Genomic DNA, 23,534 nt, shown 5'->3' with positions numbered 1-23,534 from the left:
TCTAGATCTGGGAAACAAATGCAAGGGGTACGGATAGTAGAGCGTGACCCCGTATATACATGTTTTTTCGCATCACGCCGCGATGAGCCACATGCAGCAGCGCTGACTAGGATGGCCTTCTAGACAAGGACTAAAAAAGAAAAATTGTGTCTTAGAGAACCTACATCATCGGCGAACAAACAAATGGGACGAAGCATGGGACAGGCTAAAATATGTTAAAGGATAGAACAATTCATCTGCGCTACAGGCTAGGAGATATCGGAAACGTGACGTCATGTACTGGGAAGAAGATGGCATCCAAGACGAAAGAGGCCACGTATAAGTGTCGAACTCAACGAGCGCGTGTCACGCATATTAGATGTGGACTCTATGACGCGAGGGGAGCTAAGAACGGAAATCGGGAACGACGTCCAAAGATCCAGACGACAGCAAGCTGATGCAAATGTTGCGTCACAGCTTGAGTAACGTGGCTTGGAGTGCCCCCGATTATTTTGGCTTCAACGTTAAAAGGAGGACATTGTGATCGCATATGCAGCCATGCGAAGTTTTTCCCAACATGAAGACGTCACTAACTCTTATGTGTAAATCAAATGTTCATCGTGCTTCATTCGTATTTATTCAACTCATACGTATTAGCAATCGATGCTACACAACTGACTTTTACGTGGTGCACGCAGTTGCTTATCAACCGGTCAATAAACTTTTCTTCACACCTACAGAAACAAAGATGATCGAATGAAAGAAGACGCGATAGCGAACAACACAGTCCCAAGCAGCCTGCTGAAAGCCCAAGCAGCAAGATTGTAAATCTTCAGAAGAACTACGCTGATAAAACAGCACACCTGCTAGAACCCTCTCCACTGACGAAAAGAAAAGCCAGGAGTACGGCTGTCGAAAAGCACGCGGCATTAGGCTGCAGTAGGGATAGATTTGAGCCACTACGGCTTTTGCTGTATTAAGTATGGAAAATAAAAGACAGGAAAGTAGAACGATATATTTTCTTTACTTTTCTATTTTTTTTTCGTTGTCTGAGATTGTGCTTATTTTGAGAGATTTTGAGAGATGACGATAACAGAAAGTCGCCAGATAATCGCAAATCAAACACCAGGATAAATCAACAGCAGAAAGTCGTGATTTCTTAACTTTTTTTGTAGTTTCGAGGTGAACGACATATCTACAGTGTCTAAAAAATGCAGATGACATCGACAAGGCAACGAGCATTATTGTGGTCAAAAGTGAGCAGAGTAATGTGTTGTAATACAAACCGACCACGTGACCGTCATTGCGCTTTCCTCCCTAGAGAGAGGCTCCTGCGTTCGCGAGGAAGCCTGACATCCTATAGCTGTATCATAAATTGTCTTCAGGTATTAATAAGCCCCCACGCCCCCCCCCCCCCAAAAAAAAAATCGAAAGGAAAAAGGAGAGAGCGAGAAAGAAGAAACGAAACCGGCAGTCTATACAAACGGTGTGTTCATCCACTCGGAGTTTCGGAATATATAGATCGGTTTTATAGTTCAGCGTCATGCGCGTATGTGCATGGTTGTCCTACTTCCCTGATCTTGCATGCGTATCCGTAGGTTCTCTGCACTGCCGAGCCTTCAGCCTTAAGCATTTTTTTCGTCTAGACGACACCGTGACATATCCACGCCAACGTTCACTCAACTTATAGATCTATCGTGCCTCAAAATATCTTGTTTCTACAATCAAACTGATTGTTGGTTCGTTAATCAATTTTAGTCAAATCTTATTTGTGTATGTCTCAAATTTGGCAACCATGTCATTTTTTTTTCTTTTTTTGTGCGCTATTTCATAAATACGATTGTGCATTCGGTCTACTCGAACGAGCCTCGAATTCTTCCGGGAGTCAGTATGTAAACACATGAGGATATACAAGTTGTCCCTTGTTAGGTGCCACAGTTGTTATTAAAAAATTATGAGAGCCACGGACGTGCCGTTCGGGCGCCTAACATACCTGGCCTGTCGGATACCTTTCCTAGCCGGTCTCATCAGTGTTCGATGGCTAACTAAAATGGTATACTTAATGAGCTTCACTAATTTTCAAAGATAAGAGATTGACCGAATGACAACATTGAATCCCTTGTAGTCATTGACACTCTCTATGACCGACGCATTGGTGTCTATAATTATGAACCTCTCCTCGATAAACTTGATTTGACAACCCTAGCACATCGTAGAACCTCAGATATCACATTTTCCTGTGCAAAGTAGTACATGTCGTCTTAAGCTGTCGTTGGTCCATTTTCTGCTGTTCATTTTAGTTCTTTCTTGTGTTTTCATCCCCCCTTCACCATCTTCACATAATGTTCCACGTGCAGTGGGGTAGGCTAAGCACCTCCGTGGTGAAACACCCATCTCATCGTCATCATTTATTGTTGTCTTTGTTGTGCCGTTCACTCCGACCACACCTTTATTTTACGTTTTGTTTGATTTGTCACAGTTTTGCAGGTACCAACAGACTTCGTAACAGCCATAATGTACACACGTTTGCTCAACGATGTTAGTTCTCCTAAGAGCTGTCAGGCTTTTAGCTTTTTATATCCTATACCCTTACCACGTGAAGTAACACAAATCCTTGCTCCTCGTATTGTTATTTATTATTTGTCTTCTTTATCTGTTGTAGTCTCTTCTGCGGCGAGCCATTTCCCAAACCTGTGGTTGCGCGTGGCCTTGAACGTAGGCTTCGCCGCTACGCGTTCGTGCGGCGATTGAAGGCTCCTTTACATGTTCAAAATTTGGAACCCGAATGGAACCTTGAAGATGCCACTATTCATGCCCAAGAAAATGCTCAAAAGTTTCGTCTTGGCAGAGGCAACATGCCATTAGAGAACGAATGCAAAGCGCTGCCAGCAGAATATGTAGCACGCCCTTTTCGTTCCAAAATACACAGGCTCTATGGGAGCTGTTTTAGGTGAAGCCTGCTTTACGTTTTGTCCCTAATTCTTGGGCATGATAATATTGTATTTCAAAAGATACTGTGAAAACCTATTATTGCGCACTCTCTCAATAATTTTTGAAAATAAGGGGAGGACAGAGATAGACCTGTAGTTATTGAAATCATTTATACTTCCCCTTCACTGCATTATCATTATGCAATACTACGTGTACTGCATATACTGACCGTATACTCCGGCACTTAGTGTAATATACTGCCAATTGAATCAAGTATGGTCCAACTATTCTTCTAGTTCGTCTTGTCTTGATGTGAGGTGATGGTGTCAAAATGCGCACTGACATCTTTCTCATGTCAAAAGCGCGCGTGATTTGTGTCGCATGACACTTCTTACAAGGGGAGAGTTTCAATGGGTATGGTTGATAAGAACGCAACTGCAGTGCTTCGAGTATGCCACATCGAACGGAAGTCTTCGTAGGAGGAAAATGAGGTCTATGCACTGACGTCAATTGCCTCCACATCCGCTTCCTCTTTCCTATCAGAGGCAAAAAACTGGGCAGCTCACGTACACGTTTTGTATGTGAGGAGCTTCCACTTGTCAAACGGAAACACGCATATAGCCTTGTGTTCTACCGCTACGACGTCCGTCGTCACTACTCACTGCAATAGCCTTCGCCAGGTAAGATCGACTTTGTTAATGTCCGGGGTATCTGTCTTTTAATTTAACTATGATAGCTACAGGATATACGCCATGAATGTACGCCTGGCTTTGAGCGCGCAAGCAATTGAAGTCAGACTTCTGTGCATATACCACAGAAACTTTGCATAGCAATCGTTTTCCAGCTTCCTGCGCCTGAGTGTGTGTGTGGCTTTGCCCAAAGGGTTTTCATAAGTTATTTCCGGATTGAACCAATGAATGGCAGGGAAGGTGTTAAGGGAGAACTGTACGGGTTCCCAGTAAACAAAAACAAGTGCTTTTACACGCATAAAAATCCCGCGAACCGGTATGGAAGTATGAAGGGAGTTGCCTCAGGACGGGAGCCGCCGATATTTCGAACAGAGATTGTTCTTCTTCTAAACAGTATGTGTTAGCGTTTTAGGCGTTTACAAAGTCTTCGCCCGCCCTATATTGTATAGAGCCCTGTCCCAGTGTATCCATACACCAGCCTGCCACCAACGTCCTCCGTATCTCCGCTTCCAGGCAGGGATATTGACATTTAAATAGGACGCCCCAGGGAGTTTTGGTTCTCTCTGTACTGCGGTATCATCTCCCAATATGTTTCGTCAGATACTCTACACTTTCTAACATGGGTCTGGATATGACCTATACAGTTAAAAAGCCAGGGCTTTTCGTACATTCGCGATAGTTTTATATAATACATAAATATCTGAATAATATTGTAAGAGGGAAGTACTTCGTATATACTAAGTATATTTAAATACGACATACTTTTTCAATGTTGGAGAGTGTGTTTTGCTTACAGTGTATTAGATTTGAGGGACCAAGTGCCAAGGATTCAGCAAGGTATTGGGCTTATCTGGAAACTAATGAGCGTCATCGAGATCCGTGATCACCAAATACAGTAAACTCTACTGTTGTTCTATCCACTCTAGGACTTTTCCTGCCCACGAATAAGTCCGCAAAATGAAGGTGTTCGCTACTGTATGTGTGGCTGCCGTTTTATTGGGTAAGGTTGCACACTGTGCGCACTGCTTTATCATTACTTCGCAGTCAATTTCGAAACAATTGGTATAATTCCACTTAAACTTGCACCTTATGGCTTTGACGTGCTCTAGAGGAAGGGAAATAGTAATTAGCTTGTTAATTTCTTCTGCTCATCAAATCGGCCCAGGTATGATTCCCAGTAATGCCATGCGTGACTGATTTCACTTCGCTACAATACCGATAACGTTTGAAGGGCCTGATCAATACCATAACGCCATGTCCAATACATCTCGTGACTAAGCTAATTTCTCTGCACTGAAGACCTGCAGGTTCGCAATCCAAAAAGCCGATGTTCCGGCAATCTCAGCGTCCACACTACCGACGTAAAAAGAAAGAAAGAAAGGAAATGTACTACTCTGGCGGAGCTGACCAAATGCACGTTTACATAGTACTAGTCAGGTAGGTAGAACAACGCCGTTGCTATTAGCCAGGTTGCTGCTCACTTGGCTTGATTGCGGCTCTACGTCGTCAAATATATTGAAACTTGAGTAGGCAGGGCATCAAATAATTGGATGCACACATTTCCGCACAGGATGAAAAATTATATCATGCGACTCGCGATCAGTTATCGTGATTGCATAGTAGACATTCAGTATGGCTTTCTATGGTGAACTTCATCCTCGGGAGTGAGCAGAACGCTATTTTTCGCGATCTCGCATATTTCCCTCTTTCGCTGGACCCTGTATGCCAGTATTCTGCCTGGATATGAAATATTTAGTCACTCTCTCCCCTGTTCATTTTTTTTTCTGCTTTGATGTCCTTATTTCTGCCAGGTACATTATGCGCCGATCCTGTATCCTTGGATTGCTCTGATGAGGTGGTTGTGCCTGTTCTGGAAGCTTGTAAACAGGAAATGACTGCGAACCCTTTATTGAAGCATCTGTTGCTCACAGAGGACGAACCCCTCTTTCTCGATTCAAGCAACGCTACCCATCATCGTGCGTTCTGCTGGTATGTGTACACGAGATTGATCCAGACCTGAAATTCAGTGCGAAATGCTGTGCAGTTCCGCACGAAAACAGAATATATTTTCAATGCATCAGAGATCAATACTGTTGTGGTGCTGCACTTATGAGGCTGAGCTAAATAAATATGCCAGATTATCAATATAATATTTATTGCTCCACTGATACATTTCTATTTTTCCGGTGTAAAACGAGCTAGACGTTCGTCTGGCCTGAGCGTTGAAAACAAGCTTACACGGTGCATATTTAAGGAGATGATGCAAATTAAGCAAACTACGTGAGACAAATTCAGTGAAAGCCTGCTACAAAACGGCTCTATTGAATTGAGGCCTCTTGCTTCAAGTCAGGGTCCGCCATTAGTGGTGACCATGTGTTATGTGATGATCATGTGATCATGTGTTGTTCACTATTAATTAATTCATCAATACCGTGTTTGATGTAGCGCTACTCAGATGTCCTCCAACTGTATTAGAAGACACCTAGAAGTACCGTGCCCTGTCCTTGTCGCGGAGGTGGTGCGCATGATGAACAGAGACCTCAAGGGTATATTTGCAAACAAGATATGCGATCCCACCCCATGCTAAGAGCTGACAACCGCATATCCTGCGTCATGAAGCCAGACACATTTACAGGAGGGATACCTTGAATGCAGGAAGAATAAACAACTTAAAAACCAACCATGTGGTTTGAATGTCATTGACTACTGCACGAATGTACTTTTTTTGTAACTTGACACTGATGAACAAATTAAAATGCAGTATGAGAGGTGGTGTACTGTTGAACGAGGTAACCTTTCCTTGAGTTTGGGGAACACACAAGACAACGAAGATGACACAGACGCAACAGGCAATCAAGCTTTAATGCAGAAAAATCCAGTGCGATGTACAACATTAGGGGGGAAAGGAGAGCGGAGTAACGTTGACTTTTGCAAGCCCAGCGCAGGGATTAAATAAAGAGCAAGGAGAAAGTTATATCGACATGTTTTTCCCAGTTATTTCTTCGCATTTCTTGCCGCGCCGAGTGAACCAGCCTCTGCACCGCTTCTGAGTAGGAGGCGGGGCATTCGCTATTTCTCCGGCAGGGCGCTGAGAGAGTCTGTCACAGAGCAAAGGAGAGGACAAAGTGTTTTTGTTTGCTTGCACAGTACAGCAGGTTACGAGCGATCTAGCAGGACTGTAAAAGTGTACACGAAATAATATATACAGGAAAAAACATAAGAGATGACACAAATGCAATTAAGCCACATCATTTACATCGAAGAAATGTTAACCATGCTGCACGTGGTGAAGATAAGCATTCTTCCTTCCTGGAGAATATCAGTACGCCCTGCGGTGTCTCATACCAATCTTCGATGGATCTTCAAAAATGAGCTCTTGACTCTGTTAGTACTAGCATATAATGCCGTTATTTTAAGTGCATGTCTGGTTTCAGTCTTGGATAAATACTAGCCGGGGAGTATGCCTAACTTGCAACTGTGCAGTACGTGCATACATTTAGGTCTCGTACATCCCCTTCGACGAGCTAAAGCCGATAGTTTGGCCTCTGACAGCATATGCGAATATGTTGGAGAGTGACACTTATTCTGAGCGATGATAACAACATAGCCCTTGGTCATAGCATCGAAAGACAAGTTCAAGTTCCTCACATATCTGTGAAACACTGAGCATTTAGTCATCCAAGCCGAACATGTTTTTATTCCCACGCTGTTACGTAGAATTCGGGAGAGGTGCATTCACTGGAGTATGCCTATTTTTATGGTTATTCCAAACGTATGGGGCATAGTCAATCTTGAGTTTGTCATGAAGCTGTTTAAGTTTCCATCCACTTTATTTTCGTACTTTGCAATAAACCCCCTTTACGGAGTGTTTATCGCGAAAAATCATGTAGATCTTCCTTTCCTTCAGTTTGTTCGCGTTTTCCATTATCGTTCCTTTTTACTTAAATTCGTGGACATGAAGGACAACCGGCCTCTTGCCTCTTGCCCTCCCAAGCAGTAGGTCCTACTACAGATTTCAGACTTGACTTGCATGCTACTCCGAGCCGCTCTTCGAACAGCTGCCTAATATATTTTTAAAGACTTTAGTTGGCTCTGTTCTACTTTCTGATATGCCGTGGACAATCAGGTTTGAACCATAGAAATCATAAAGACAGAAGCTAGAAAGAAAGTTGGGAGAGAGAGAGTAACTGGGGAGAGGAAATGAGCTGTGCGGAGGCGAGACGCCCACCCACCGTATTTACGTGCCGGAGGCACCATGATCGAGATCGATGATTTGGCCACGTCCTTCTCACGCGTGCTGACCACGCGCACTCACGCCATAGGAATCCAGTCGCTGCCATGCTTGTTTCCGCTGGGCCCCGTGTGCCATGCTCTGTCTGAATTGTGTTTGTTTTGTCTCCAGTGACGTGTGCGCTTGGATTGTGCCTTATTCCGCAAGGAACGAGTGCCGTATAGTTTAAACCTTGTGCTGCGACACCAAAGAACGGAACTCGTAGGCGACACTGTGCGTAACACGCTAGGCCTCCTGTATGTATCATGGCGGCTCACATGTGGAGATGTCCCCATTCGCAGGCTTGGTTTCTAGTTCATGTGAGAGTTCCATGGTTTGAACAGAAGGATATGTCCTGAAGGGCGACTAGCTTATCCCATGATTCTTGCAAACAACAACAAGCATGGAAAAATTGCAAATTTCGCAAACAACATGCTCCCCCACCACATGCAGTCATGGTGCAAATGAATTGCACATGCATCCAGGGTGTCCCTGTTATATATAAATATATAAATTATAGGTATATATAGATGAAGTCACTTACAATGTAGCATATGCTGAAGGGCACTCCTTAAGAGTCCACCAGCAAACTCCTAAGGCAGTCCTAATTAACTTTCAATAATTAACTGTCTCGTTATACAAGCTACGATGTACTCCCAATGAGAACATCTGGTACATTCAGTCACCTTAATACCGTAGCCGCTTTCACAACAAAATCCGTTCGATAGATCGTCCGCAAACAATTCGTGAAGGGACACCATTTCTTTCATTATTTTGTTCATTGTGGGTGAAAGTTTGGGGGTGTTCATTGGTGAATGGTTTTGGCCTGTTGGAACTTAGTATTGTAGAAAGATAAGCAGCGTTAAAAACGGGACAAAATTGCGCATCTTGGAAGACACATCTTTCCTTCACCCTAATATGAGAGGGTGAGAGAGCACACTATCGCCGCTTGCGTCGTGAAGAAAGATAAAAAACAGAAAAATGAAACCCAAGATAAGGGTAGTTTCGATAGTGCCACCCGATACATTTGTTCTTGTTTTGTTTGAGCTCAAGCTAAAACTCATCTTCAGCGCATGAGCCGGCACTATGTTCCTTCACATCCTTATAGTGCGAGTGAAGGGATGACGCGTCTCTGGATATGCGCAATGAACAAAATAAAGGAAACAATGGGGTTGCTTCACGATCTTTTTTTTTTTCGGATCATCTATCGGACGGATTTTCGTTCTCAAAACGGTTACCATAGCAGGTGACTGAAAGGACCAGTTGTTATGATTGGGACAATTTCGTACTTTTTACAATAAAAAAAGGTAATTATTGAAAGTTAATTAGGACATTGCCTTAGGAGCTTACTATAGCATATTGCACCATATACTATATTGCAACTGACTTCACCTGAAAAAAGGTGACGTATATATTTTTTAAAGAAATATGTTCGCGTTTAGCTGGGACATCGTGTATAAATAATGCGGTACCATGCATTGTCCAACGTGGAAAATATATAGGTTGTGTGCCCCGTTCCTTCGACAAACTCTTCAACTGAAGGAGACATATAGTCTACATCCTGTTTCCTCTAGCCCTGCATCCAGCTGTGATAATCGAAACCGGACAAGTGATATCAGAGCGTATTGCACATCCCGTTTGTGAAAGCCTAACATAAAGCTGATTAACGTTCCCCGCTAAGAGGTCACGTACGGAACTTTGACAGCCGAACCCAGCAAACCATTTCTAGTCATGATGATATAATGGAAGTTGTTATGTGTGGCGAATTCTCAATTTTGATTCTTCTCACGAAGCAAAGAAGCGAGAGGGAGAACGAGGAATGTGCATGTGTAGGTTGGGATACGCGCGGAACGTGCTTCGGGCAGATTCACTATTTCTTTTTTTTTTCACTGGGTTCAGATGGATGGCATTGGTACTGTCGTGCGCTTTGAGCACTGACCTGAATGCACGGACCTGAGTGTCAAGTGTACGAGGGTAGCCAGCGACGTGAGAACTCTTCGATGTCAACGACTCCACACCAGATAACTTCACCTAGTGTATCGATCTGCTGATGCTACTAAACGAACGCGTCGGATCCGCTCCTTCTTATTGGACAGCTGGAAAAAGAAGTGTCTTCTTCTTCTCCCAACTCCGTCTGATTATGACGAAAACACGGTTAAGAGCCATTCTCTGCTGAGGTACCGTCTACAACACCGAAATGAAAGTCAACGTCCTCTGTCAGCGCATGCGGCACAGCCGGAATTAGGAAGAGCTCAGGTGAGTTGCATAATGTAAAAACCCCGAGACTAGGGAACACGAAGGGACAGACACGACACGAAGTCTGTCCACTGTTGGCGTGCTTCATTTTCTTGATATCAGACTCTTGTTACAACCTGCTCTTTGTTGGTCCCGTGCTGACTGAATTTTTGCGCTTACTAGAACTTTATCTGAGATCAACTGCCATAAGTATTGACGGGCATCTGTACACCCAAAAAACTGGTATCTGTATTGGCTCGAGCATCGCGCCTGTTCATTCCGAGATTTACCTGAGTGTAATTGACAACGCTGTTTTATCCTTTATATCCTCTCTGTCTTCAATTGATGTCATTGTAAAAAGGTTTGTAGATGACGTGATTTTCATTTCCACAAATGAGAGTGTTATTGATCAGTGCAAAAATGTAGTTGTGTCCGCAGCCCCAAAGCTTGTATTTACCAGTGAGTTCCCCACTGTTGGCATGCTTCAGTTTCTTGATATCAGACTCTTGTTACAACCCGCTCTTTGTTGGTCTTACGGCAAATCTCAAGCTAAACCCATTTTGCCCGCTTCAAGTTGTCATTCTAAAAACTGTAAAACGGGGTTTGGTCACAGGTATCCTATCAAATGCCGTAAAAAAATCTTGATGTCATCATATCATTCCCTCTGTGGAAAGTCAGCTTCTCCGTTTGAATGATGGTGGTTACCCCCATCACATGTTACTTGGTGCTTTAAATGTTTTGTTAAACACCTGGCTTCCTGGTTCACCCGAAACTAAGCCCTCTGTCCCCAAACGGGTGGTTTTACCCTTCTTTCACAAAGTGTCTCACAACTTGTTAGCCGTTGCGAAGACGTTTCAAATCAACATCGTTTTCAAGAACAACTTCCGTCTTGACCGCCCTGAATATACTGGATACTGGAAGGTCGTTCCTAACATAAGAAAAAAAGAAAATGAGCACTTGTCCATGCTGCGTCATCCTTCACCTATGTGGTCGTCTGGTGACACAAGGGGATTGCGACAATGTTACTTCTTTCTTCCTCGGTTTCCTATGGGTCCTAGCGTACATTACATTAGTGTAAGAAACCTGCCGTAAAAGTTACATATATTTTAATGGCCGCTATGATGACGGATTTTTCCCGTTAAAATTATGGGCACTTCGGAGAAGTACTGCCGTTAAAGTTATGGTAATTTTGATGTAGCCGGAATGCTGGTTTTCCCCGTTAAAATTACGGTGTCTTACAAAAATTACAGCCGTGAAATTTACAGGAATTTTAATGGCAGCTATGTTGCCAGCTCTTTCACGTAGTTTTCACGGACACCCGAGAGAGTCGGTTTTGGTTGAAGTGTGGAGTGCATTGATTCCCAGAAATGTGGGAACGGCACCGTAGGATGTATAATTGTGCGTGTCTTCCTTTAACGGAATTGCAAGTCATGCAGCAATGTGTAACACAAGTCATGGAGTGTAGGGTCGAGCATTTATTGTACGTACAGAGAAAGGGTGGAAAAACCTGTGAAGTTTGTTGAATCTGCAGCGATCAAAACAATACCTTCTAGTTTAAAGTACATTAGGTGTATCTGGCTACCAAGTAAAACGGTGCCTTATACTTCTCCTCTTTTTGAAACAATCCCCAGAACGTCTTCGTAGGTTGTGGCTCTGTTCTTCAGCTTGCTGCCCCTGCAGGGCTGATACACGGTATACTCCGGTAAGAAAGAAAATGCAGGATATGTAGTACGACAGCTGCTACCATTGGAATGAGCTCTACATGCACACGCCTCTGCACATTACACATTCAGTATGGTGGCACTAGTACAGACACCTTTATGGTGCTGGCTGAGTACTTTCCAATACAGGCAAAGAAATATCTTAAGGTCTTATACTGGTCATAAAGACCTTAGATGACTCATATTTGGATAGTACATATATTGATTTAAATCTTGTTAGACATTGATGATTTGTGTGGAGTGACTCTCTGAAGACGCAATGATGGTTTGTCATTACAGAAGTGGTCTAGAATTGTTGTAAAAAAGAACGTGTTTGGTTACAAAATAACCACGCTCCAGTCATCTAATCACAAATGCCACATTGAGATTATTCGAGGAAATACATGCCAAGCAATTCAACAGGTAGGTCCAATCACAAGTCATGTGTTAAATGAAAGAATCAGTAACGTCGTTGGTGAAGCCAGTAGATATTTTTACTTTTGATGCCTGGTGCCACGGGTGATGTATGCAAGAATGAGATGGGTAGTTTAGAGCAAATTACTGCACTAATCTCACCGTGCAGCAGAGAATTGCGCGCCTGTGCTCTTTCGTTCATAATATATGTATCACATAAATTCGGTGCACCCTAATGCCCTTCATACTGCCACATGCATGTCCCACAGCTGAACTACTGATCACCGAAAAACAAGGGAAGAGAAACTACACAATTTCCATGTTGAATCTAACACTGATTTCTTTTTTCCGCGCACAAATCACGATTGGAACCACCTCCCAATTTGCCTCGCATCCATTTTACCCACTAATCATTTTAAAATAGCACACTGCAATTACGTCGCACCAGTATAACATCTTGTGACCAAAGTGGGCTCTTTTACTCCTCAGTTTTTAGACTATAGTCATAACAAAGAAACAACTCTGTAGTGCTTCTTGCATTCTGGATGAATAAATATTACGGACAGCAGAGCACAGCATCGTGGTGCACCAGCCTTACAGAGGGTACCACACTTTCTTCCTGCTAGGGAGAAACAGCAGCTCTAATATATATTAAGATAGGCAGCTACATGTACTAGCCAGCGACAAGTAGCTTTGCTCAACGACTTTGTTTTAGACAAAAAATAATGAGAGGGACACCGAACATTATCCGCATTGCTATGCACTTACTGCCACACATTCTAAGTGGGTAAAAAGACGCGATTTCAATCGCAAAGGAACGATAATGTTCAAGGGTGGACAAGCAGCATGCCAACCTAAGAAACTATCGTAATTTCAAGTGAAGTTAGCCGGAATAATATCAGTTTTAAGTTGGAATGTGTTGCTGGAGAGTGAAGGAGTTAAATGATAAAGTGACGCTAGACTGATTGATAATAAAAATTGAAATACTTACTCACTGTCACGAGAAACCATGCAAAAGAGATGCGCCCTCCTGGGTCTTCTTTCAGCAGGTGGTCCAAGGCCAAGCGTGTCTTAGATGCCTTTCCACGCGACTTGGCAAGGAAGGATGGTGTGCCCTGAAATGTTTAGAACAGTTTAGCATTTAGAATCTTGAAGCACTGAAGTGGGACCAAGAAGTAAATCTAACACATCGGCAAGATAATTTACCTCCAGATGAGTGGGAATATGCGCACGGAGCTTGCTCAGTTTCTTCTAGCCGCCAGCTGCTACAAGTAAATCTACCCGGAAATAATACATAGGATCATTTTCCTTTCCGTGTGCAATAAGGCGAAAGTACGCGTCTTCTGGGAGTACAGTAGGTTTATTTTTGCTCCGCCAGTGGGGTTTGATCTTCTAATCTGCTCTGTGAGGCGGCTCCGTTGTGCCTAGTAAGGAAGACGTAATCGTGCAATAATTAACCGTGCGCTGCGGATACACCTTTCGGCAATGCCAAATAGGATCACAGCGCAATGTGAGGTGACTGATGAGAAACAATAACACTTTATACATAACTGAAGCTCACATTTGGACCATGGAGGAAGCAAACACAGGAGCGGCCCTTCCAAATGCTCGCCATGGGGACGGGCGTGCCAGCCTCGCATTGCATTCTGGGATGCTCCTGTTTACCATGTGTCTGCTCACATGACCCCAAGAGCCTGCGCAAGCCAGCTCCCAAAGCAGTCGACGGGAGTCGTGATTGCAGCTTAGACGCTCAGGTATCTCCCTTGCGGTGAGCGCCGCGCGTCCAGTTTTATTTGTGTTTGTTCACAGGTTTACTCTTGGTTTATTCTTGTACTACAAGACGGGTCACAGTCTGCAGGACAAACACGCAGGACTAGAAACATCATTAGTGGCAGCGACGTTTGTGTGACGACGTGGCCACGCTTTGTGTTTGTTGCTCAAGTGGTAAAGCATGCCTGTAGTCAAACTTGTACAACAATGAAGGAAACCAGATGAATCTGCAGATGTAGCACAGCGCCTGCTTGCAAACGAACGATTCAAGATGACTCTCTCACAGACAGAGGTACGAAACAACCGATCGAGTACGTACTTACGAATGAAACATTATTCCCGTGGCAGAGCTGCTTTCTGTTGAACGACAGGCGCAACCGCGGCAAGAACACGTTAATAAAACGTTGTTTTCGCAGTGGTGCTCACATTTTAAGAGTAAATGACTCTGGAACAGCATAAAAGCACGAAAAACAGCGCCAGCAACAAAGCGTTGCTAAATTGAAACTTTAGCAAGGATCACGTGATGGAGAGGAAGTATAGCGGTTTTGACAGGAGCGACAGCAAGAGGGGTCCCACGGAAATCTGTTCGAAACGGCCGGTCCTGTGTTTCCTTCCTCCATTTGGACACATGGAACCTGCATTGACTTCCCCGCCGCCATTTGCAAACGCTTTCTGCCAAGTTGAAAATGACGTTGGTGATGACGATGCGTGCGCCTTCGCCATCGTTGGCTCTGCAAATGCCGCCGACGCGGCTACACTGCAGCCAACAAATTTGCGCGCTGCAGTCCTGTTCTGTTTCATTTCGTCACGTATTTTTCTGTACGTTTATGTAATCTCTGTGTATATTTGAAATCCGTCATCCTGTTCCCAGCATAAGTAGCCTTTGTAGTGAAGGAGCTGGCACTTTAGGCTGGGCTACAGTGTCGTTGCGTTTCTGTCGCTAATAAGCGCTGCACAAGTGTACTTTGGCATATTAAATATCCTGAACAGTAAACGCTCCCGACTGTTCCTGAGTGATTTTCTTGCGTTTTTGTCTTCAAGGTGCACAGTACGCTAAACGACGATGTCCACTGTTTGTACTAAATGCCGAGGTGTGTGCATACAGCAACATATATGAAAGTTATTGAAGTATGGACTTGGCCTCTAATGAAGTACAATGCATAGCAACACCGTCCCACAATATGCATGTATACATGCACTGCAATCAACCATTTATTAAAATTCACTGTTCCAAGCAAGCGTAGCACAACGTCAGATACTGAAAGGCAATGTGAAAGTATGGCAGACTACCGTAAAATCTACAGCCATTTGACCGTAATCACAACTACGGACACATTACCGTCTTATATACGGAGATAACCGTCATAATTGAGGCATATTTTATCGATACCGTATTAATTACACTACTTGGATTGTATTTCCAATTACTGTAGCATACCTGTTCCTTTTACGGCATAAAATAAATTTTGACAGTAAATTTTACGGCATTTTTTGCAGTGACGAGGGAGTGGGTACAATTAGATAAATGACAAGAAATGCTAACAGAGGCTGATATGCGACGAACAATGATGCAGTAAGTGTAGTAATGTTGCAAGCAAGACCAACGTTTTCGAAATGAGAACGTCAATATGGCTAAGGAGCAGTTTGCAGTCGGTGATAATTGTAGGAGAAGCAAGAAGACGATTCCAATCGATAGCTGTTGAAAAAAACATCTAAGAAAACGTATTATTTTTACAGTGAAAACGTTGTACCTTATTATTAGAGCCCGGTTTTCTAGGAAAATACCCATTTTTTTCATGTGGTTCTAATAGTACCTTTTCGATGCAGGAGCGCCGACGGGATGCCAGGGAACCTCCTGTATCGATTTGATAGTGCCCATAAGTGCCTATTCCTGCGTTAGTGCCTTTTTTGGTGAAGATGCATAAAACTACGATTAAATATCGAAAAATGCCTAAAATGCCTAAAAGCGGTGGCGAAACACCGTTGTCTAAGCGGAATTTACATTGGTCACGTCCCTCGTCCTTTTGAAACCAACGATGGTTGGAACGAAGCGCGTATATCAAAAACACGTAAGCCGAGAATTGAAAACAGGTTATTCGTTACAAAGCTTGGTCGTCCTTCTTCTCCATTCCAGCACTGTGTTGCCCCGTAGGTCATTATTAAAAAAATATAGGCACAAGGGTTTTGCAAGGGTTTCTCAAGGGTTCTGTCGCAATCTTGAAAACCAAACCCCTGTCTTCTTATATGTTGAAGAGGCCGCGAAACATGTTTTTAAATTAATTTCTTCTCCCTCTCTCCATTTGTTCAGAGAACTTGACACACGGCAAAATGTTGACGAGGGGGGCTATCTTGTGTCGCCTCCTTTTCTCTATCCCGTGTCTGGCGTCCCGAGCGTCCCTAGGGGGTCTCACTCAATTAATAGAATGTTTCACCAGCTACACAATAATTTTGTACGCCCTTGACACTGCGAAAAGGGTGTACTAAGGAAACACGTCCGAATTACACGTATACTACACCCCTCTAATCACCTCTGTTGGTGTACAAGGGGTGTAATGTACCAATACACCCCGATCATATATGAATATCGATGTGAATATGAATGTGGTATATGCATACATATATGAATATGTATGTATATATATATATATATATATATATATATATATATATATATACACAAAGTGAGAAAAGGCGAAGCTCTGTAGGTGCACGTTGAGCATATGTTTACAGTTTGACCGGCTGGGAGTGCACGGTCAAACTGTAAACATATATATATATATATATATATATATATATATATATATATATACGCCCGTTTGGGACTTACAAACATATGTTCAACGTGCAGCCAAAGAGCCTATGCTATTTTTTTTTTTTCACTTAATACTTTACTGGCTTCGCACTGGGCTTTCAGAGGTGAGTTTCTTACCCTGACGGGAGGACATCACGTTCCATGTGACCTTCCGGCGCCACTCGCTCAAACGTCGCCCACCTACGCATTGCTGATGAAGGCCCAATAAGGCCGAAACAGCTGTCCAATGCTGGTGTGGCGACGTTTGGGACTTACAAACATAGGTTCAACGTGCAGCCAAAGAGCCTATGCTATTTTTTTTTCACTTAATACTGTACTGGCTTCGCACTGGGCTTTCAGAGGTGAGTTTCTTACCCTGACGGGAGGACATCACGTTCCATGTGACCTTCCGGCGCCACTCGCTCAAACGTCGCCCACCTACGCATTGCTGATGAAGGCCCAATAAGGCCGAAACAGCTGTCCAATGCTGGTGTGGCGACGTTTGGGACTTACAAACATAGGTTCAACGTGCAGCCAAAGAGCCTATGCTATTTTTTTTTCACTTAATACTGTACTGGCTTCGCACTGGGCTTTCAGAGGTGAGTTTCTCATCCTGACGGGAGGACATCACGTTCCACGTGACCTTCCGACGCCACTCGCTCAAACGTCGCCCACCTACGCATTGCTGACGAAGGCCCAATAAGGCCGAAACAGCTGTCCAATGCTGGTGTGGCGACGTTTGGGACTTACAAACATATGTTCAACGTGCAGCCAAAGAGCCTATGCTATTTTTTTTCACTTAATACTTTACTGGCTTCACACTGGGCTTTCAGAGGTGAGTTTCTCATCCTGACGGGAGGACATCGCGTTCCACGTGACCTTCCGACGCCACTCGCTCAAACGTCGCCCACATACGCATTGCTGATGAAGGCCCAATAAGGCCGAAACAGCTGTCCAATGCTGGTGTGGCGACGTTTGGGACTTACAGACATATGTTCAACGTGCAGCCAAAGAGCCTATGCCAATCCCCAGCCTATGCCAACGATGCGCAGCTACCCAGGGCTGACGAGCCGCAAACACGGCGAAACACGTGTCCTCTGGTGCTGTCGCATCGTTCCATGAGTATCTGTTTTTCTACGTGCAACCATAGAAGCCATCTTAATCTATAAGTTTGAATTTCAAACACATCTAGCGTCATTTTTCTTATTTTTTAATGGCTTTTTTCATCTCTTTATAATTCACTGGCTTGCACTGTGGCATGAGGAGTGCTCAGTCACCCTCCCAGGTGTATATCGCTCGCTGAGTGACCCCTGGTTTGCCAATCCCGAACGATGCGTAAAGTCGTTCCTGTGCCCTGAAGACGTTGAAGTAGGGATTGCCTTTCGCTGTGATATCTCCCGCAACAAAGGAGAAGATGACATATATCGGATAGTTCTCTACAGCTGCTGCAGTATGGTGACTCTGTTCGTCCGAGCTTATGCAGGAACGCTGGTGTGAAGGCACTTCCCGTTCTCAGGCGATGTATAAGCGTGGCAGTGTGTCTCGGAACTCCTCTGGTCGGACAGGCAGGTGCGTATTCTGCTGGAATGTTTGCTGTTTGGAGATGAACCATCGTGATATAATCCCTTATTGCCGTGCGCGTGGCGTCAGGGTCAATAGGGGCAGGTACGTTTGCGTCAAGTTGACTTTACGCTCTTCTAATGACCTCACGCACCCTCAAGGGTCAAGATATACCCGAAGGAAAATTCGGGACGCACTCCTCAGCTTCCTAGAAGACACCGGACTTTCGTCAGTTTTGTAATTTCATCCCCCTAACCCCTTTTTCCTCTTTCCTTTCCTTTCCTTTCTTTCTTAACTATTTTGCTTATTCTTTTCCTCACTCCTCTCCCTTGGAAATGTAACTTGCCGCCATTATTCTGAGCAGGCAGACCACATTTCTTTTCTTAATAAACGTCACTTCCACCACCACCGAACGATGCGCAGCTACCCAGGGCTGACGAGCCGCAAACACGGCAAAACACGTGTCCTCTGGTGCTGTCGCATCGTTCCATGAGTATCTGTTTTTCTACGTGCAGCCATAGAAGCCATCTTAATCTATAAGTTTGAATTTCAAACACATCTAGCGTCATTTTTCTTATTTTTTAATGGCTTTTTTCCTCTCTTTATAATTCACTGGCTTGCACTGTGGCATGAGGAGTGCACAGTCACCCTTCCAGGTGTATATCGCTCGCTGAGTAACCCCTGGTTTGCCAATCCCGAACGATGCGCAGCTACTCAGGGCTGACGAGCCGCAAACACGGCGAAACACGTGTCCTCTGGTGCTGACGCATCGTTCCATGAGTATCTGTTTTTCTACGTGCAGCCATCGAAGCCATCTTAATCTATAAGTTTGAATTACACACACATCTAGCGTCATTTTTCTTATTTTTTAATGGCTTTTTTCCTCTCTTTATAATTCACTGGCTTGCACTGTGGCATGAGGAGTGCTCAGTCACCCTTCCAGGTGTATATCGCTCGCTGAGTAACCCCTGGTTTGCCAATCCCGAACGATGCGCAGCTACTCAGGGCTGACGAGCCGCAAACACGGCGAAACACGTGTCCTCTGGTGCTGACGCATCGTTCCATGAGTATCTGTTTTTCTACGTGCAGCCATCGAAGCCATCTTAATCTATAAGTTTGAATTACACACACACCTAGCGTCATTTTCCTTATTTTTTAATGGTTTTTTCCTCTCTTTATAATTCACTGGCTTGCACTGTGGCATGAGGAGTGCTCAGTCACCCTCCCAGGTGTATATCGCTCGCTGAGTGACCCCTGGTTCGCCAATCCCGAACGATGCGCAGCTACCCAGGGCTGACGAGCCGCAAACACGGCAAAACACGTGTCCTCTGGTGCTGTCGCATCGTTTCATGAGTATCTGTTTTTCTACGTGCAGCCATCGAAGCCATCTTAATCTATAAGTTTGAATTACACACACACCTAGCGTCATTTTCCTTATTTTTTAATGGTTTTTTCCTCTCTTTATAATTCACTGGCTTGCACTGTGGCATGAGGAGTGCTCAGTCACCCTCCCAGGTGTATATCGCTCGCTGAGTGACCCCTGGTTCGCCAATCCCGAACGATGCGCAGCTACCCAGGGCTGACGACCCGCAAACACGGCGAAACACGTGTCCTCTGGTGCTGTCGCATCGTTCCATGAGTATCTGTTTTTCTACGTGCAGCCATCGAAGCCATCTTAATCTATAAGTTTGAATTACACACACACCTAGCGTCATTTTCCTTATTTTTAATGGTTTTTTCCTCTCTTTATAATTCACTGGCTTGCACTGTGGCATGAGGAGTGCTCAGTCACCCTCCCAGGTGTATATCGCTCGCTGAGTGACCCCTGGTTCGCCAATCCCGAACGATGCGCAGCTACCCAGGGCTGACGAGCCGCAAACACGGCGAAACACGTGTCCTCTGGTGCTGACGCATCGTTCCATGAGTATCTGTTTTTCTACGTGCAGCCATCGAAGCCATCTTAATCTATAAGTTTGAATTACACACACACCTAGCGTCATTTTCCTTATTTTTTAATGTTTTTTTCCTCTCTTTATAATTCACTGGCTTGCACTGTGGCATGAGGAGTGCTCAGTCACCCTCCCAGGTGTATATCGCTCGCTGAGTGACCCCTGGTTCGCCAATCCCGAACGATGCGCAGCTACCCAGGGCTGACGAGCCGCAAACACGGCGAAACACGTGTCCTCTGGTGCTGACGCATCGTTCCATGAGTATCTGTTTTTCTACGTGCAGCCATCGAAGCCATCTTAATCTATAAGTTTGAATTACACACACACCTAGCGTCATTTTCCTTATTTTTTAATGGTTTTTTCCTCTCTTTATAATTCACTGGCTTGCACTGTGGCATGAGGAGTGCTCAGTCACCCTCCCAGGTGTATATCGCTCGCTGAGTGACCCCTGGTTCGCCAATCCCGAACGATGCGCAGCTACCCAGGGCTGACGAGCCGCAAACACGGCGAAACACGTGTCCTCTGGTGCTGACGCATCGTTCCATGAGTATCTGTTTTTCTACGTGCAGCCATCGAAGCCATCTTAATCTATAAGTTTGAATTACACACACACCTAGCGTCATTTTCCTTATTTTTTAATGGTTTTTTCCTCTCTTTATAATTCACTGGCTTGCACTGTGGCATGAGGAGTGCTCAGTCACCCTCCCAGGTGTATATCGCTCGCTGAGTGACCCCTGGTTCGCCAATCCCGAACGATGCGCAGCTACCCAGGGCTGACGAGCCGCAAACACGGCGAAACACGTGTCCTCTGGTGCTGACGCATCGTTCCATGAGTATCTGTTTTTCTACGTGCAGCCATAGAGGCCATCTTAATCCATAAGTTTGAATTTCAAACACACCTAGCGTCATTTTTATTATTTTTTAATGGCTTTTTCCCTCTCTTTATAATTCACTGGCTTGCACTGTTGCATGAGGAGTGCTCAGTCACCCTCCCAGGTGTATATCGCTCGCTGAGTGACCCCTGGTTTGCCAATCCCGAACGATGCGCAGCTACCCAGGGCTGACGAGCCGCAAACACGGCGAAACACGTGTCCTCTGGTGCTGTCGCATCGTTCCATGAGTATCTGTTTTTCTACGTGCAGCCATAGAAGCCATCTTAATCTATAAGTTTGAATTACACACACATCTAGCGTCATCTTTCTTATTTTTTAATGGCTTCTTTCCTCTCTTTATAATTCACTGGCTTGCACTGTGGCATGAGGAGTGCTGAGTCACCCTCCCAGGTGTATATCGCTCGCTGAGTGACCCATGGTTCGCCAATCCCGAACGATGCGCAGCTACCCAGGGCTGACGAGCCGCAAACACGGCGAAACACGTGTCCTCTGGTGCTGTCGCATCGTTCCATGAGTATCTGTTTTTCTACGTGCAGCCATAGAAGCCATCTTAATCTATAAGTTTGAATTTCAAACACATCTAGCGTCATTTTTCTTATTTTTTAATGGCTTTTTCCCTCTCTTTATAATTCACTGGCTTGCACTGTTGCATGAGGAGTGCTCAGTCACCCTCCCAGGTGTATATCGCTCGCTGAGTGACCCCTGGTTTGCCAATCCCGAACGATGCGCAGCTACCCAGGGCTGACGAGCCGCAAACACGGCGAAACACGTGTCCTCTGGTGCTGTCGCATCGTTCCATGAGTATCTGTTTTTCTACGTGCAGCCATAGAAGCCATCTTAACCTATAAGTTTGAATTTCACACACATCTAGCGCCATTTTTCTTATTTTTTAATGGCTTTTTTCCTCTCTTTATAATTCACTGGTTTGCACTGTGGCATGAGGAGTGCTGAGTCACCCTCCCAGGTGTATATCGCTCGCTGAGTGACCCCTGGTTTGGATGCGCAGCTACCCAGGGATGACGAGCCGCAAACACAGCGAAACACGTGTCCTCTGGTGCTGTCGCATCGTTCCATGAGTATCTGTTTTTCTACGTGCAGTCATAGAAGCCATCTTAATCCATAAGTTTGAATTTCAAACACACCTAGCGTCATTTTTCTTATTTTTTAATGGCTTTTTCCCTCTCTTTATAATTCACTGGCTTGCACTGTTGCATGAGGAGTGCTCAGTCACCCTCCCAGGTGTATATCGCTCGCTTAGTGACCCCTGGTTTGCCAATCCCGAACGATGCGCAGCTACCCAGGACTGACGAGCCGCAAACACGGCGAAACACGTGTCCTCTGGTGCTGTCGCATCGTTCCATGAGTATCTGTTTTTCTACGTGCAGCCATAGAAGCCATCTTAATCTATAAGTTTGAATTTCAAACACATCTAGCGTCATTTTTCTTATTTTTTAATGGCTTTTTTCCTCTCTTTATAATTCACTGGCTTGCACTGTGGCATGAGGAGTGCTCAGTCACCCTCCCAGGTGTATATCGCTCGCTGAGTAACCCCTGGTTTGCCAATCCCGAACGATGCGCAGCTACTCAGGGCTGACGAGCCGCAAACACGGCGAAACACGTGTCCTCTGGTGCTGACGCATCGTTCCATGAGTATCTGTTTTTCTACGTGCAGCCATCGAAGCCATCTTAATCTATAAGTTTGAATTACACACACACGTAGCGTCATTTTCCTTATTTTTTAATGGTTTTTTCCTCTCTTTATAATTCACTGGCTTGCACTGTGGCATGAGGAGTGCTCAGTCACCCTCCCAGGTGTATATCGCTCGCTGAGTAACCCCTGGTTTGCCAATCCCGAACGATGCGCAGCTACTCAGGGCTGACGAGCCGCAAACACGGCGAAACACGTGTCCTCTGGTGCTGACGCATCGTTCCATGAGTATCTGTTTTTCTACGTGCAGCCATCGAAGCCATCTTAATCTATAAGTTTGAATTACACACACACGTAGCGTCATTTTCCTTATTTTTTAATGGTTTTTTCCTCTCTTTATAATTCACTGGCTTGCACTGTGGCATGAGGAGTGCTCAGTCACCCTCCCAGGTGTATATCGCTCGCTGAGTGACCCCTGGTTTGGATGCGCAGCTACCCAGGGATGACGAGCCGCAGACACGGCGAAACACGTGTCCTCTGGTGCTGTCGCATCGTTCCATGAGTATCTGTTTTTCTACGTGCAGCCATAGAAGCCATCTTAATCTATAAGTTTGAATTTCAAACACATCTAGCGTCATTTTTCTTATTTTTTAATGGCTTTTTTCCTCTCTTTATAATTCACTGGTTTGCACTGTGGCATGAGGA

At 44.7% G+C, this 23,534-nt stretch overlaps 2 long non-coding RNA genes across 3 annotated transcripts; one reads left to right on the top strand and one right to left on the bottom strand.

Moving 5' to 3' along the window:
• The first annotated feature begins 3,441 nt into the window (after positions 1-3,441).
• On the top strand, positions 3,442-6,384 carry LOC135373066 (uncharacterized). The gene is made up of 4 exons (XR_010416254.1): positions 3,442-3,590; positions 4,526-4,599; positions 5,411-5,588; positions 6,045-6,384. It is a non-coding gene; the product is annotated as an uncharacterized LOC135373066 (long non-coding RNA).
• Positions 6,385-11,578: 5,194 nt separating this feature from the next.
• LOC135373079 (uncharacterized) lies at positions 11,579-13,833 on the bottom strand. 2 transcript variants are annotated; one of them, XR_010416268.1, is made up of 4 exons: positions 13,780-13,830; positions 13,425-13,642; positions 13,210-13,333; positions 11,579-11,801 (listed from the first exon to the last, which is right to left on the bottom strand). It is a non-coding gene; the product is annotated as an uncharacterized LOC135373079 (long non-coding RNA). The 2 variants fall into 2 exon arrangements; XR_010416267.1 differs by having other exon boundaries at positions 13,425-13,833.
• Between the last annotated feature and the right edge of the window lie 9,701 nt (positions 13,834-23,534).

Source organism: Ornithodoros turicata, unplaced genomic scaffold (genome assembly GCF_037126465.1).
Source record: "Ornithodoros turicata isolate Travis unplaced genomic scaffold, ASM3712646v1 Chromosome20, whole genome shotgun sequence".
Lineage (NCBI taxonomy): Eukaryota > Metazoa > Arthropoda > Arachnida > Ixodida > Argasidae > Ornithodoros > Ornithodoros turicata.
The sequence above is the reverse complement of the archived record's forward strand: the minus strand, read 5'-3'. Positions and strand labels throughout refer to the sequence as shown.